Consider the following 15622-nt stretch of genomic DNA (forward strand, 5'->3'; position numbering starts at 1 on the left):
CGGCTCCCCTACCCAGCTGGTCAGTCTTGGAGTTTCTAATATGAATATGTAAATCAGACGGAGATATGCTCACGTCCTGCAACAACAAGCCCCTGGATCCTCCATCCCGCATAGGCTCAAGGACCACCTCTCCTACCCTTAGGGCCCCAAAGAAAGCCAATGAGAAGGCTGCAGAGAATAAATGAGTCTCAAATTTAGACCAACAGATGCTACGCAATTTAGCCTGCATCTGTGCCAGCAACTCGAATGTGATAGGCCGTCTAGGGGTAGGCTTGGAGGGATTGAGACGCCCCCACCCTTCCAAAGCTCTGCGCACCACAAACTTCCCACACGGATCCTTGTTAAAAAATGCCTTGCTAAAAAAGGAAATCGCTGCCGAATGCAATCGCAGCGTCCGGGGCGCCCGGCGCATCTGGAATAGATGTGCCAAATACTTGAGCACCTGGGAGGTAGTATAGGGGGCAGTGACCTCCTCAACAACCGTCTGTCCATTAAATAATAAAAAATCCGCCCAGGCCTTTTTATAAGACCTCAAAGTGGAAGGGGCAACAGATGCAGCTACTCCCTGTAAAACTAAGTGCTGCCAAGGTTCCAGAGATGATCCGGGAAAATTTCCGGACGGTCTCGAGCCTCTGGCGCCAGGGACCTGAATCGCTCCATCTGAAAACGGGACAGAGCATCAGCAATCTCGTTAGAAATACCCGGAACAAAACGAGCAGAAAATACAATATTAGAACGCAAACAATGCAAAACAAAAACCCGCAGCAAGGCCGCTACTCTAGTAGAGCGTGAAGCCTGCTTGGCCAGTATCTTCACCACCGCCTGGTTATCTGACCAAAAACAAATGCGATGGTCCTTGAAATACTCAACCCACAGATGCACAGCCACTACAATGGGAAAAAACTCTAGAAAAGTTAAATCCCGAGTTATAGCTTTCCCACGCCACGCAGAGGGCCACCGCTCGGCACACCATCTGCCGTCCCAGAACAAACCAAAACCCAGGGACCCCGCTGCATCCGAATGCACTTGAAAGTCATTATGGAGGTTCAAAGTGTCCTGCCACAACGACACACCGTTGAATTCCTCTAGGAATTCCATCCAGATACTAAGGTCAGCACGCACCTGGCTAGACAGGCGCACCCTATGGTGCGGAGCCTGCAAACCCGAAGTGAGTTTAGCCAAGCGGGAGCAGAATGGTCGGCCAGGGGCGACCACCCTGCAAGCAAAATTCAAATGACCCAACAGCGACTGCAGCTGACGCAGGGTGACCTTTCTCAAAGGAATCAATTCCTCAATAACACATCTTAAAGTAACTATCTTATCTGCGGGCAGGCTGGAGGTTTGGGCCACGGTATCCAACAAGATACCCAAATAAGTAAGCTGCGTGGAGGGACCTTCCGTTTTTTCTGCTGCCAACGGAACGCCCAGCTCTTCCGTTAAGGAAGCAAATGCCTGCAACAAAAGAACACAGTCCCCCGTATCACTCGCTGAGGCGACCAAAAAATCATCGAGATAATGAGTGACACCATCCAGGCCAGTTTTTGCCCTCAAAGCCCACTCCAGAAAAGAGCTAAAGCACTCAAAGGCTGCGCAGGCTACAGAGCAGCCCATAGGCATGGCCTTATCAAAATAAAATCCTCCTTCAAACTGAAAACCCAACAACCAGAAATCATCTGGATGGATCGGAAGCAGCCGAAATGCTGATTCAATGTCGCATTTAGCTAAGAGGGCACCCGGCCCAAACTTCCGAATCATCTTGATCGCATGATCAAGAGTAGCGTAGCGCACCGAACAAAGTTCCGGGGGAATCACGTCATTTACTGACGTGCCTCTCGGGTGAGATAAATTATGAATGAGGCGAAATTCTCCCGGGACTTTCTTGGGAACTATACCCAAGGGTGACACATGCAAATTAGGAAAGGGGGAGACCGAAAAAGGACCGGCCATACGCCGCAGCGCCAATTCCTTTCCAATCTTTTTACGCGCCACCTCTGGCATATCTTTAACAGATTTCTGGTTAACTAAATCCCCGGCTATTGGGGGCGATGCCACTGGAATCCTAAAACCCAAAGAAAAACCCTCACGCAAATAAGAGGCCGCTTCCTTGTCAGGATATACATCCAACAAGGAGAACAGCGGCTGCAGCCTCACCGGAGTGTAGGCTAAGGAGAACAGGGTACTATTTTCCGGCTCCAGCGGCTGGCACCTGGGGGGCAGCTTTTGGGGGCTGCTGAGAGCCCCCACCCTTGCGAAAGGGACGCCGCACCCCTGTACAAACCGACGCTGAGTGGCTCCCTGAGCACTTTTCACAAAGATGTGTGTACCTACAGGACCGCCGCTGGCAGGCGCCCTTGTTGAAATCCCAGCAATACAACCGGCGGCCCGCCTTTTGAGGGAGCGCCTTAAATCCCAGCTGATCAGGGGCCTTTTTGTCAATGCGAGGGGCAACGTAAGTAGTCCAAACATCCAAGTCTTTACGATCCCAGCGGGCGGTAGGAATCTTGGCTGCTCTACGCCTGAAATTTTGATCATAAGCCAAAGCAGCGACCTCTCCGGCCATCGTAAAGGCCGAGCGGACTATGGACAGGTAAACCCATAAATGCAAAGACCTCCTAGGGTAAGCAGCAGAGACTACGCCAGCGAACACTTGAAAACTGTCCAACCAACGTTCGAAAGTCCTATCTGCTTTTGCCATGATTGCCCGCTTTTTTGGAGTGACATAGTCCTTTTCCAAAGGCTCTTGACCATCGAGCGGAGGGGCTAAGCTAAAAATATCAACGTAGCGACCATTAAGAATCTTGGACCACAATTTGGCTGACAAATGGGCCCCAGGAATAAGGTCCCTAGCTGAATTGGTGGAGACTTTAACGTCAGGCACCAATGCACCTTCAAGACATTCTTGCACCGCCCCATACTTTGCACGATGTGAATTTGCCCTGCGCTCCCAAACCCACTTGGGGAGCCCAGATGCCTCGCCAAAGCCCCAGTAAAGCTTAAGGGAAGCTTCCTCGTCACTGGAAGTGCTCTGTGAACAAGTACCTGAAGAAGAGGAAGAAGTGCCCCTCCGTCTACGCTTGGAGCGCCTCCTGGAGCCCTTTTTGCGGCGGCGGCGCCCACCAGAAGAGGCCCTTGGAGGAAGAGGGAGGCTGTCTTCAATTGAAGACTCCGAAACATCACCTTGCTGCGCCGTGCCTGAAGCTGACTGTGACACAGGTAAGACCCGGGACTGGGCCTGTAGCGGGTCAGGCAGGGAAGCGCCCACCGACAATGGATCTTCTTCCTCATCGCTAGATTGGCATACGGCACCTGGAACTGACTGAAAAGAGACGACCCGTGAATGCCCCGAAATTGAACTCGAAGCCCTTGAAGTCTGCCCGGGAGAAGCCCGCTCAGCACGGCCCCGCGCTGATGTCTGTCTCCTGGCCCCGACCCTGACACTCCCCCGCCCTCTCCGCGTGGCGGCCCGGGCCCCAGGGGAGACCCGGGACCGGGGCGGTTGCATGCCAAGTAAGGAACCACCGGCTGACAAATATACTCTCTCATCTTCACTAGATGACGATGCCGGAGAAGAGGCACCCGCGGGAGGGCCCGGCAATGCTGATGAGGTCGACGGGGTAGAACAACGATGCATCAAGTCATCCATCTCGGCCTCCAGCCGTGCCAGTGCCACCGGGTCGCCGGCCAGACTAGCAACCCTGGACTGGAGGCGCTTCAATGACTGGCCGGGCGCGGGAGACCGTAGGGCCTGAGACGGGCCTTTAATAGGACGCTTTGCAGACATGGCCGATGCAGGCCCTTTTGTCGCCTTCTTTGGAGCCATGCCTACTACTGGAGTAATAAACAAATGAGAATTAATTCCAAATGTAGAATTAAATTATACGTCAATGAATAATAGAGAAAGAAAATTAAAATAAAATAAATAAACAAATAAATTAAATATCGCTGAATTAAAGATCAAACAACACAAATTAAATAAAATAAAATTCTCCGCCAAAGGTTGCAAGCAGACAAAATTATCACCACCACCAGGTGGCGAAGAGTGCAAGCACAGCCAGTTAAGCTCCGCTTTTAACCACAGCGACCACTAGAGGTCGCCACTCAATTTTCAGCCAGGCCTGCAATTACGAAGTCTGTCCTCTGGATGCCGCCACTAGGCCAGCCAAAGGAAGCAAAATGGCGCTCCCGCCAAAAACGCAGGCCGGAAAGGCCTACCGCCGCCTTTTTCCAGCAGCCAGCCACCAGCCCCTTGGGCAGCCGGCAAGGCCCACCCCAAGGTAAGCCGTCCCGCCAACCCTACAGCCTCCCCCAGCGCCCCAAAGCCCGAGAGGACCCGGATGCAGGGTCTAATGAAGGAAGGCCCAGCCGGGCCAAGGTAGGCCGCGGGGCGATCCCCAGCGGTCACGGGGCAACCCCGTCGCCCACAGGCCCCCCGGAGCAAACCGGCGACTCCCGGGGCGGCGCCGCCAGCCCCGCGCGCGCGCCGCGCACGGGGATCGGGGCCTCCCCTCCGCACCCCCGGAGACGGTACAGGGGAGGCTAGGAGGGAAGGAAAGGCCACACCAGGCCGCGGGGCAATCCCCAGCACCCACCGGCCTCCCAGACGGCGAGGATGACTCCCGGCGCGGCGCGGCGCCCGGCGCCCGGGAATCGGTGCCTCCCCTCCGCACCCCGGAGTCGGAGCGACTGCAGGGGAGGCTAGGAGGGAAAGAAAAGGCCACGGGGCAGACGCGAGCACCTGCCGGCCCCTCCCGCGACGGGCCGGCGATCCCCGGCGCGGCGCGACCGAGGAAGCAGGCCTCCACCGGAGGCCCTGCAGGCCCGTAGGAGGCAGGTGGGGGAAAAACAAAACAAAAGCCTCTGCCGGGCAAAAGCTAGGCCGCGGGGGGGGGGCGGGGTGGTAACAAAGGCTATTTCCCCGGCCTGTGTCGTTTGGCTCGGCCGAGAAACGGACCATAAGCTGACCCAGGGCCGGGAGGGAAGCCCAGTGACCAGTAGGAAGGGTAAGAAAGTAGAAAAGAAATAAAGAAAGAATAACAATAATAAGCTGCGAAGAAAAGCGAAAAACAAAAGGAAGGGGTGAAACTTTAGGAAAGAGTATACGACCCAACTCTCGCTGTATTCAACTCGGTGTTGATCCGGTGTCCACAGCGAAAGAGAAAGGAACATTCTGTGGACCCGGTATAAATAACCTCTGATCCCACCCCCTAACTGGCAACATCAATTTTAGCCTAGTAACAACAACCACCAATCAATCAATTACCTTGCCACAGCCTGGCTGGCAACTAGGAATGCTTTTGCTGGCCCCAACCGCAACACGTGCTCTCTTTTAATGAGAACACGCTTTATTCAATTCAACTGTAATTACTTTTGTTCATTAGATTAATCTATATGATCTAGTCTTCGGGCATTTTAAAATATGATGAAGTAATGCCATATTTCTTCTTGTGTTGTAAAGAGGTTTTCTGCAAAGAAGTTGCCAGTGTCTCCCTTTTCAAAGGGCTGACATTGCTGAAATCAGCATTTTTATGAGAGAATCCTGGTTTGTAAAGTTTTCATTGCTATCGTGGATCAACAAGCAGTATGTTTTCGCCATATTTTTAGTCTCAATATGTTTTAATTTTCTGTGCCAAGCAAAATACCATATAATTGCCATCTAAACCTGCAATGTTACCTTTCATCTCATGGTCAAATATGCATATATAACAATGACGATGGTTGTTCTCATTTATGACTTATGCAGTATAAATCTAAGCAAAATATCCAACCATATACATGACTGTTTATGCAACTTCAAGATCTATGATTCAATGGAGTTCTGTGTGAAACCGTATGTACGATGACACCTGGGGCATAGATTGCATCAAAAATTGGGAAAGCAAGTACAAAGTATAAGATGTTTGTAGATGTCTACTTTATGCACTTCCCTCATTTCCAGTCTTGTCTTACAATTACACACACCCCATTACAATTTATGCATAAAGTTTGGTTATCTTACTCCCCCCACAAAAAGAACTACATTAAATAGGAGGAGACAGAGAATGAAAGATACCTTATTTTGTATAAGAATTGTTTCTGAGACACTCAAATTGGGGGAAGAAAACCAATGGAACTATAGATCTTGCTTAAAATCAATCATTAACATTTATTGGCCTCATCTCCGAGACTCGACACCAGGTAAATGAAAGCAAATGAGTGTCTGTGCCAAAACATAGCACGCTGCTCAATGCAAATGAATCATTGCAGTGCAGGCAGAGGCTTTTAACAGACTAGACACTTGCAAAATGCAAAGAAATTCCATAGCAGTAAAGAGGATACTGATGAGTCAGGCAACTGCATGACATGCCGTTTTAGGAAGTTCAAGTTGGCTCTTGCTGCCTACAAAAATTCAGCCTTATATTCTCTTCCAAGAAGAGAAAAGGGAGCTCGTTGTTATGGTCATATAAGAGTTCACGGACATGTCTTGCAACTGAGCCCATGGTTGGCCTAGTTGCTGAGACTGCACCATATAACAAATACTTCCCAGTAGCTTCAGGGCTGAGTAGGAATTTTTCTTCTCTGCTTGCATATTGGCCAACCCCAACAGGTTGTTTTGTAAAAAAATATCTTGTACTGGATTCAGGGGACAAGGGATCTAGAGAGTAGCTGCAGTTAATTGGTCAGCTATGTTGTTGGCAGGGAAGGCTATATTAGTTAAGGGGATAGGTGAGCAATCTGAAGACACTTTTGCAGGTGAAGAAGTGAGTTGGTCTGTGGGGCCCTTGCCAGGATAATGTCTGTTCTTCCGGCTAAGCTGCCAGGAGTTGTGGGACCTTGGGTGGGGTGGGGTGGGGCAGGAAAACTTCTCTTCTCACCATATTCACTATGCCTTACTGAGTCCCTTGGAATCTGCAGAGTCTTGCTGTCCCAAGGCTGAGAATAAAGTTAGCTTCCCACTCCTCTAATTTACCCTGCAGATCTTATTAATAAAAGGTGGTGATAAGAACTCATCACTCAGTTCTCACTTGCAATTGCAACAAGTATCCATATTTGAGGACAAGACACTAGTTTGGGAAGTGGAGGGCAAGCCACATGGCACACACACAGTTCTGTCCTCCAATGCCTGAGGCAGCTGCCTGCATTTGCCTAACAACAGAGCCCTGAATGGAAGGAAGGGGAAGATGTGTTTCCTTCCAAACCTGTTCTGTTGGAAGTGAAGTGTCTGTCCCCATGTATTTATATCCCCCCCCCCCAATTGTTGGATGATGGTGATGATGATAATTTATTACTTATACCCCGCCCATTTGGCTGGGCTTTCCCAGCCACTCTGGGTGGCTTCTAACAGAACATTAAAAACACGGTAAAAGATCAAACATTAAAAACTTCCCTAAACAGGGCCGCTTTCAGATGTCTTCTAAAAGTCAGTTGGTTGTTTATTTCCTTGACATATGATGGGAGGGCGTTCCACAGGGCGTGTGCCACTACCGAGAAGGCCCTCAGCCTGGTTCCCTTTAAGCTCACTTCTTGCAGGGAGGGAACTGCCAGAAGGCCTCGGCGCTGGACCTCAGTCTCCAGGCTGAATGGTAGGGGTGGAGTCGCTCCTTCAGGTATACTAGAACTTGGAACATGGAAGCATGTACAGGATTATTAGAAACTAGATTATTAGAGATGATTCAAGAAGGCTGCTTCTACATGCGTTTTGTAAAAGGAAAAAAGAGAGACATTGTCCCTATCTTTACAACAAAAGAAAAAGCTACCTTTTTACTCAGGTCATTCAGTGTATGTGAACAGTAGGTCTGGGTCTTAGAAAAACTCATCAGTACATTGTACATTATGATGATTGTGCTAGGATCACAATACAGCTTGTTAAAAATACAAAATTGTTAAGTACCCACAACGTTAAATGCTTTATTTCACAGTTGTACACATCTGAAAGCAGGATTCTATAGAGAGCCAAGTTCCAGGTAAGAATAAATATTGAGGTGCAATCTACCCTGTCATGTAATTCTCCCTTCCTAAACTTAATGGTACATTCCCTTAAATTCTAATGAAGCTTGATATCACCATTTAAAAAGCAATGATGAAACACTTGCCTTAAAAAAACAACATATCAGTGCTTTGAAATATTCTTTTTCTATGTGTGTGTTTGAGGGGAAAATAATTGAATGGAAAGCAATTAACATTTCTGAGTCATTTAGTCCCCATTATTTAAAATAAAGGGAGGATAGATGTCAATCATTGTCAAAACAATGTTGCATGGAAATACACATTGGAGTAGATAAAAGCAGTAGTGCTGTCAGTCTAAAATTCAGAAATATGTGTTTTGCAAGAATCCATAAGTCGCTGGTCAAAGATTTCTGACTAACAGTTTGGTCTTTTAAATAAAACTATAGAAAAAAAATATACAAAGGAGCTGATAGTATGATGGATGGAACTGAACAAATTTATAACTCTTCACTGCTGTTTTGAATACACCCATGCCAAATATCTACAAATCTGAGTAGCAATAAAGATTGCAATAATAACCATCTGTCAGTGCGCTTTTCCAGCTTCTGTTTTCCAGGCTATAAAGTTCTGCTTCATGTACATATGCAGAACAACTCTTTCCTGTTTTATTTCATGGTAATTCTGACCTGATGCAGCCAAGCATAGAATGAAGTGAGGAGAAAAATTGGACTGGTTATTCTGGTTTAACCCAGCCTTCCCCAACCCATGCCATCCATATGTTTTGGACTACAACACCCATGAGCCCCAGGAAGTGTGGCTGTTTTAGATGATAGGACTTGAAGACCAAATCACCTGAAAGGCATGAGGTTCAGGGAAGCTGGCCTAGCCTGATGAGCCACTGTTCTGGAACAGCTTGATAGTATAATGCTTAAGGCCCTGTGAGCTATTGCCAGGTGAAAATGAGATCCAATCAACTTTCAGCACTGACAGATTATTGGTCCTGAGGGAGGAAGTGGCTATCTAGAAAGGAAAGATTGCAAAACTGTGTTCCAGATTTATTTTATTTTATTTTTTGCAGTAAGGGCTCTGGGGTGGAAGTTTCCCTGGCAGGATGCAGAGATATTTAGCTATGCCCTAATTGTCAGGAATTGAATTCTATGGCTAATAAAAACAGAAATATAGGCTTCACCTGTTCCGCTTCGTTAATGCAACACTTGCTTTAAAGATACAGGTAAACGGTAAAGGTAAAGGACCCCTGGGCGGTTAAGTCCAGTCAAAGGTGACTATGGGGTTGCAGTGCACATCTCACTTTCAGGCTGAGGGAGCTGGCGTTTGTCCACAGACAGCTTTCTGGGTCATGTGGCCAACATGAGTAAACCGCTTATGATGCAATGGAACACCGTGATGGAAATCAGAGCGCACAGAAATGCCATTTACCTTCCCGTCGCACTGGTACCTATTTATCTACTTGCACTGGCGTGCTTTCAAACTGCTAGGTTGGCAGTGCAGCAGCAAGCTATTCTACAGACAAAGGTGCAGCACATCTGATCAACCCTGAGAAGTCAATGGTAAGAGAGTGCTTGCTGCCCCAAATTCAGCTGGGGAGTCAAGTCTCCTCTCCGTGTGGAAAGATTTGGGATCAGAGGAGGTAAAGAAAAACTGTTTTGTACAGTCAGCTGCAGGGAGTGAGAACGTTGCCTGCGTGCGTGTACAACCGTGTTGACGTTCTTAATATTTATAAAAATTATACATGGAGGAAGTTGGATAGAGAAGAGTTTTTCTCCCTCATATCACTAGAATTGTGGACATCCAATGAGGCTGAATGTTGGAAGATTCAGGAGGACAGATAAAAGGAAGTACTCCTTCTCATGTCACAGCTAAACTATGGAACTCACTCCCAAAGGAAGCTGTGGTGACTACTAGTTGGATGGCTTTAAAAGAGGAGTAGACACATTCATAGAGGACAAGGCTATGAAGACCTATGAGGCATGATGGCTGTGTTCTACCTCCACTCTCAGAGGCAGTATGCCTCCAAATGCCACTTGCTGGGAACTGTACGTTGGCAGACTGCTGCCGCGCTCACATCCTGCTTCTGGGCTTCACAAAGCATCTGTGTGGCCACTGTGAGAATAGGATGCTGGACTAGACAAGCCATTAGCTTGATTCAGCAGACTCTTCTTGCGACCTTTTGTTCTCTTTTTTTTTATTTGCAGCATTAATTAATCTATATTAATTAACTTTTGTTTGAGCTCTGTGTGGAACCTCTTAGAAGTGCCTTTGCCAAATATAACCTAAACCAAATAGGAAAAGGACTGATTTCTGCTTAGTAGCAAGCACCTCTAAGTGACACTTATCCTTTATTTTAATATTTATTTTAATGCAAGTTAACAAAAAAACCGACTAAGGAATTCTCTATCAATGACAATTTCAGTGAATCGGATCAGAAATGCGTCTAGCTTTCATTCCACCAGTGTTTAATTGCGCTTAATAAAGCTGGCATCATTTAGAACTATGAGCCAGTTTTTACCACACTTAGAATCAAGATGTGGTAAAAAGCTGGCTCATAGTTAAACTAAGTGATGCCAGCTTTATTTTCTGAGAATGCTGTTGTTGTTGTTGTTTAGTTGTTTAGTCGTGTCTGACTCTTTGTGACCCCTTGGACCAGAGCACGCCAGGCACTCCTGTCTTCCAGTGCCTCCCGCAGTTTGGTCAAACTCATGCTGGTAGCTTCGAAGACACTATCCAACCATCTCGTCCTCTGTCGTCCCCTTCTCCTTGTGCCCTCCATCTTTCCCAACATCAGGGTCTTTTCCAGGGAGTCTTCTCTTCTCGTGAGGTGGTCAAAGTACTGGAGCCTCAGCTTCACGATCTGTCCTTCCAGTGAGCACTCAGGGCTGATTTCCTTCAGAATGGATAGGTTTGATCTTCATTGCAGTCCATGGGACTCTCAAGAGTCTCCTCCAGCACCATATTTCAAAAGCATCAATTCTTCAGCGATCAGCCTTCTTTATGGTCCAGCTTTCACTTCCATACATCACTACTGAGGAAAACCATAGCTTTTACTATATGGACCTTTGTTGGCAAGGTGATGTCTCTACTTTTTAAGATGATGTCTAGGTTTGTCATTGCTTTTCTCCCAAGAAGCAGGCGTCTTTTAATTTCGTGGCTGCTGTCACCATCTGCAGTGATCATGGAGCCCAAGAAAGTAAAATCTCTCACTACCTCTATTTCTTCCCCTTCTGTTTGCCAGGAGGTGATGGGACCAGTGGCCATGATCTTCGTTTTTTTGATGTTGAGCTTCAGACCATATTTTGCACTCTCCTCAATAAAATGTTCTTTAATTCCTCCTCACTTTCTACCATCAAGGTTGTGTCATCTGCATATCTGAGGTTGTTGATATTTCTTCCGGCAATCTTAATTCCAGCTAGGGATTCCGAGAATGCTAGATCACTCCAATTCTACCTGAGGAGTGTTGGCTATTTGCAGTATGGTAGCGCTGCAGAGAGCTTGCTGGGGAGATCATGCATTAAAAAGAAAAAGGACTCAAAAATAACTTAAACAAGGTTTTAATTACAAAAACAAAAACTCCATTTACACTAAATACATCAACAAACCAAACCAGACCCAACCACCAACCCATCCCCCAGGGTAATGGGAGAGCTAGGTGCTGCTCCTTATATACTAAACCCAAATGCTGACACACCTTAATCAAATACAACTCAGCAGCACCTGCTATGTTTCACAGCTGTAAAGCTGGGTCTCGTTAGTTTGCTCTGGCCCTTGCTCTGGCCCCTTAAAGACATACACATCGAGTGGAACAATGATGAACCTCTACATTTAAAGAAACCATTCAACATTTCCCCTGCGGTTCATCATTGTGGAACAAAAACATAAAGCATACTTTCTACATGGCATTTCAACAAGATCATCAATTTTTGCAGTTTGATGAACCAGAAAAGATCCATTTTTGCCTTTCTCAATTTGCATGGATAAGTAATTTTTAGCTATGCCTAATTCCACAACATCAAATTTCTTCTGTAACTGTGATACTACCAGTTCATATTCCTGTTTAGTTTTTGTAGAAATACGTCATCTACATACACACATATTTTTGTTACAGAGTTTGCCCTTTCCTTTATAAACACACAATTGTCTGCCTTTCCTTGTGAAAAACCAATATCCAGCAATTCTTTTGCTAAAGTTTGGTGCCAATTCCTTCCACTCTGGTGCAGACCATAAAGGGATTTATTTAATTTGCATACCAAACCTTCAGCGGCATCTATGCCTTCAGGAACACGCATAAAAATTTGTTCTTTTAAATCTGCAAACAAATATGCAGTTTTTATATCTAGGTGATAAACAGAATGTCCACGTTGTGATGCATCTTTTAACAAAAGCTTAACTGTTTCATATTTTACGCTTGGTGAGTAACACAAATCATAATCTTCGCCTGGAATTTGTTGAAAACCCCTAGCAACTAATCTTGCTTTGTACCTTACAACTTCATTTTTGTCATTCATTTTAACTATAAACCCATTTTGAATCAATAAGTCTCATATCTGGGGTTTGTGGTACAAGAGACCAACTGTTATGCTCTTTTAAAGAAGCTATCTCGGAGTTCATAGCTTTATACCAATTTGCAGCTTGGTGCTTAGGTAAATTCTGAACATCATTGTAGCTTTTTGGCTCAAAAACTGCCTTATTGGCATACACAGTATTAAAATGTTCATCTGCAAAACGTTGTGGCTTCTGTCTCTTTCTATCTGAACATCTCAGTCCGGAAGGAGAGTCAGACTCCTCAGACTTAAAGGGACTAAGTGAACCACTAGTTTCAGGTTGTAAATCATTGTCAGATTGAAGAGATGCCTGTAGGCTAAGCTCACGGTCAGAAAAATCAAGAGAATCTAACCTCCCCTCAGGTGCCTGTGACTTTAAATCATCAAACAAATTATCAGATTCAACAGGCTTTTTGTCTTTTTCTATTAATTCAGAAGCACCATTCCCTGCTGCTGCTGCTGCTGCTTCTTCCTCTTCTTCCTCAGTATTATCTATACCATCAGTATCTTGGAAGACAGCAACTCCATTCCAATTTACAGTTTGTATCATGCTTCTGGTAATATGAAATTTGCCAGTTGCTGGTATGTAAATTCTGTACGCCCCCTGCTGGTAGCCCATTAATTTTCCCTGGACACTACGTTCACCCAATTTCTGCTTAGCAGGATAATGCATAATTACATCTGAACCCCAAATACGTAGGTATTTCAGATTAGGGCGTTTTTTAAACAGCTTCTCATAGGGGGTGACATCTAAACCAGAATGATAACTGTGATTTCTAACATAACAAAACGCATTAAGCGCTTCAGCCCAAAAGTCTTTGGGCAGATTAGCATCATGCAGATACGTTTTAACCCCTGCCTGCAGGTCACGCTGCACAACTTCAACAAGCCCATTTTGCCAGGGACTTTGGGGGCAAGATAACTCATGAGTAGTCCCCTGCGCTTCCAGGAATTTCTCAAAATCCTCAGAAACAAATTCCCCGCCCCGGTCAGAAAACAGGTTCTTAATTGGTTTGTTAAAGTGCATTTTTACCCAGTTGCAAAAAACTTTATACTTTTCAAATGCTTGGGACTTCTCAGCTATTGCATAAGTCCAACAGTATCTACTATACTGGTCTATCAGAGTGAGCCAGTACTTAGAACCTCCTAATGATGGTGGGAGTGGCCCAACTAAATCACAATGTACACGCTCAAATGGTTCAGTTACTTTCCTATCTGAGCACTTACCCTTGCGTGCAACCTTAATCTTATTCTTGCAACAGGATAGACATTGCATAAAGAATTTACATGGTTTTAAGTTGAGGCCATTAACAATATTCTTTGTCTTAATTACATCAGCAAAATTCAGATGTCCCAGAATTCTGTGTGCCTCGTGGACACACCCAGAATGAGGCCTTACATTCCTCAACCCCTGGCTTGACTGTGCTGCTCTGCAACTTATAGGTGATTGGGAGTAGGTGCGAAAATACAGTCTATATAAACCATCAGATTCCCGGGCATACAATAGACGTTTGTTCCCATTGAAAAACTCACACATTGACTTTAAGAAACGCACAGTTATGCCTTGACGAGCAAAGCACCTTACTGACAATAAATTGTCCACTGACGGGCAGTAAATGCAGTTTGCTATTGTAATGTTTAAAGAGTCAAGTTTAACAGTACCCCTGCCAAGCGACTACAAGACTTGTGAATTGGCTAAATGTACATTACCAATTTCCTCTTCGAAAGAAATAAACAAGCTTCGATCATTGCAAATGTGCTGAGATGCTCCTGAGTCGATAATAAAAGAATTCCACTTGGCACCTTTAATTCTTTTACGATTTGTTGTCCGAGCATGAAAAGCTCGCGGCTCGTTTCTGTCTTTACAGTGTAACGTTGGCTGCTGAGATGACAACCGTGACTGACGAACAGAAACAGGCTTGGGAGTACTTTGCTTTCTTTTGGCTCTGCAGTCCTTTGCAAAATGTCCTTGCTTATTGCAGAACCAACAACGCTTTGCAGCTTTAAATGCAGTTGTATTGCCACAGGTTTGCATATGGCGTTCCTCATTCTTTCTGGAAACAGGAGTGCTTATGGCACAAGCCTCCCTTCTGTCCAACTCGCCCATTAATCTTGCCGTTACCCCTTCCACAGTTAATTGTGCTGGTGGAATGGCAGATATCTGGCTAGCTACACCATCAAAGTCCTCATTAAGGGAACAAAGGATGATAAAAACATACTGAATATCAGGTATCTCCATGTCCCTTCGAATTAATTCGCCGCGTATTGCCTCCAGACGTCTCAAGTGTGCTGCCAAATCACCACCAGGCTGCAACTTCGTCTGGTACAACTGCTTGAAAAACGTCAATGCAGATGCTGACTCTTTTCTAACATGCACTGCTGCAAGACTGTCCCACATTTCTTTGGCAGTTTTCTTATTTCTTATATAGACTACTTGCTGGTCGCTGACTGCCAAATTAATTATCGCCCTGGCTTTTGCATCTCCTTTCGACCAAGCATTAGTTACAGGGTTAGGAGGGTCATCAGTTACATAGGTCCATACTTCTCTAGAGGTCAAAAGCGCCTCCACCCGAAAAGACCATAAACTATAGTTCTCATCTGCTAGCTGTGGGAAGACCAGAGCCTTCTCAGCTTCAGGAACCCGGTCAACCATTCTGGAACTCTTCCAGACCCACAAAAATTACACTAACAGGAGAAGGAGTTTTCAAACCTTTCTCAGAGTCCAAAAATATGCAGTCATCCACTCAGCAGCTGGGCCCATAACCAAAGATGTTGGCTATTTGCAATATGGTAGCGCTGCAGAGAGCTTGCTGGGGAGATCATGCATTAAAAAGAAAAAGGACTCAAAAATAACTTAAACAAGGTTTTAATTACAAAAACAAAAACTCCATTTACACTAAATACATCAACAAACCAAACCAGACCCAACCACCAACCCATCCCCCAGGGCAATGGGAGAGCTAGGTGCTGCTCCTTATATACTAAACCCAAATGCTGACACACCTTAATCAAATACAACTCAGCAGCACCTGCTATGTTTCACAGCTGTAAAGCTGGGTCTCGTTAGTTTGCTCTGGCCCTTGCTCTGGCCCCTTAAAGACATACACATCGAGTGGAACAATGATGAACCTCTACATTTAAAG

This window comes from Podarcis muralis, chromosome 1 (assembly GCF_964188315.1).
Source record: "Podarcis muralis chromosome 1, rPodMur119.hap1.1, whole genome shotgun sequence".
NCBI classification, from domain to species: Eukaryota; Metazoa; Chordata; class Lepidosauria; order Squamata; family Lacertidae; genus Podarcis; species Podarcis muralis.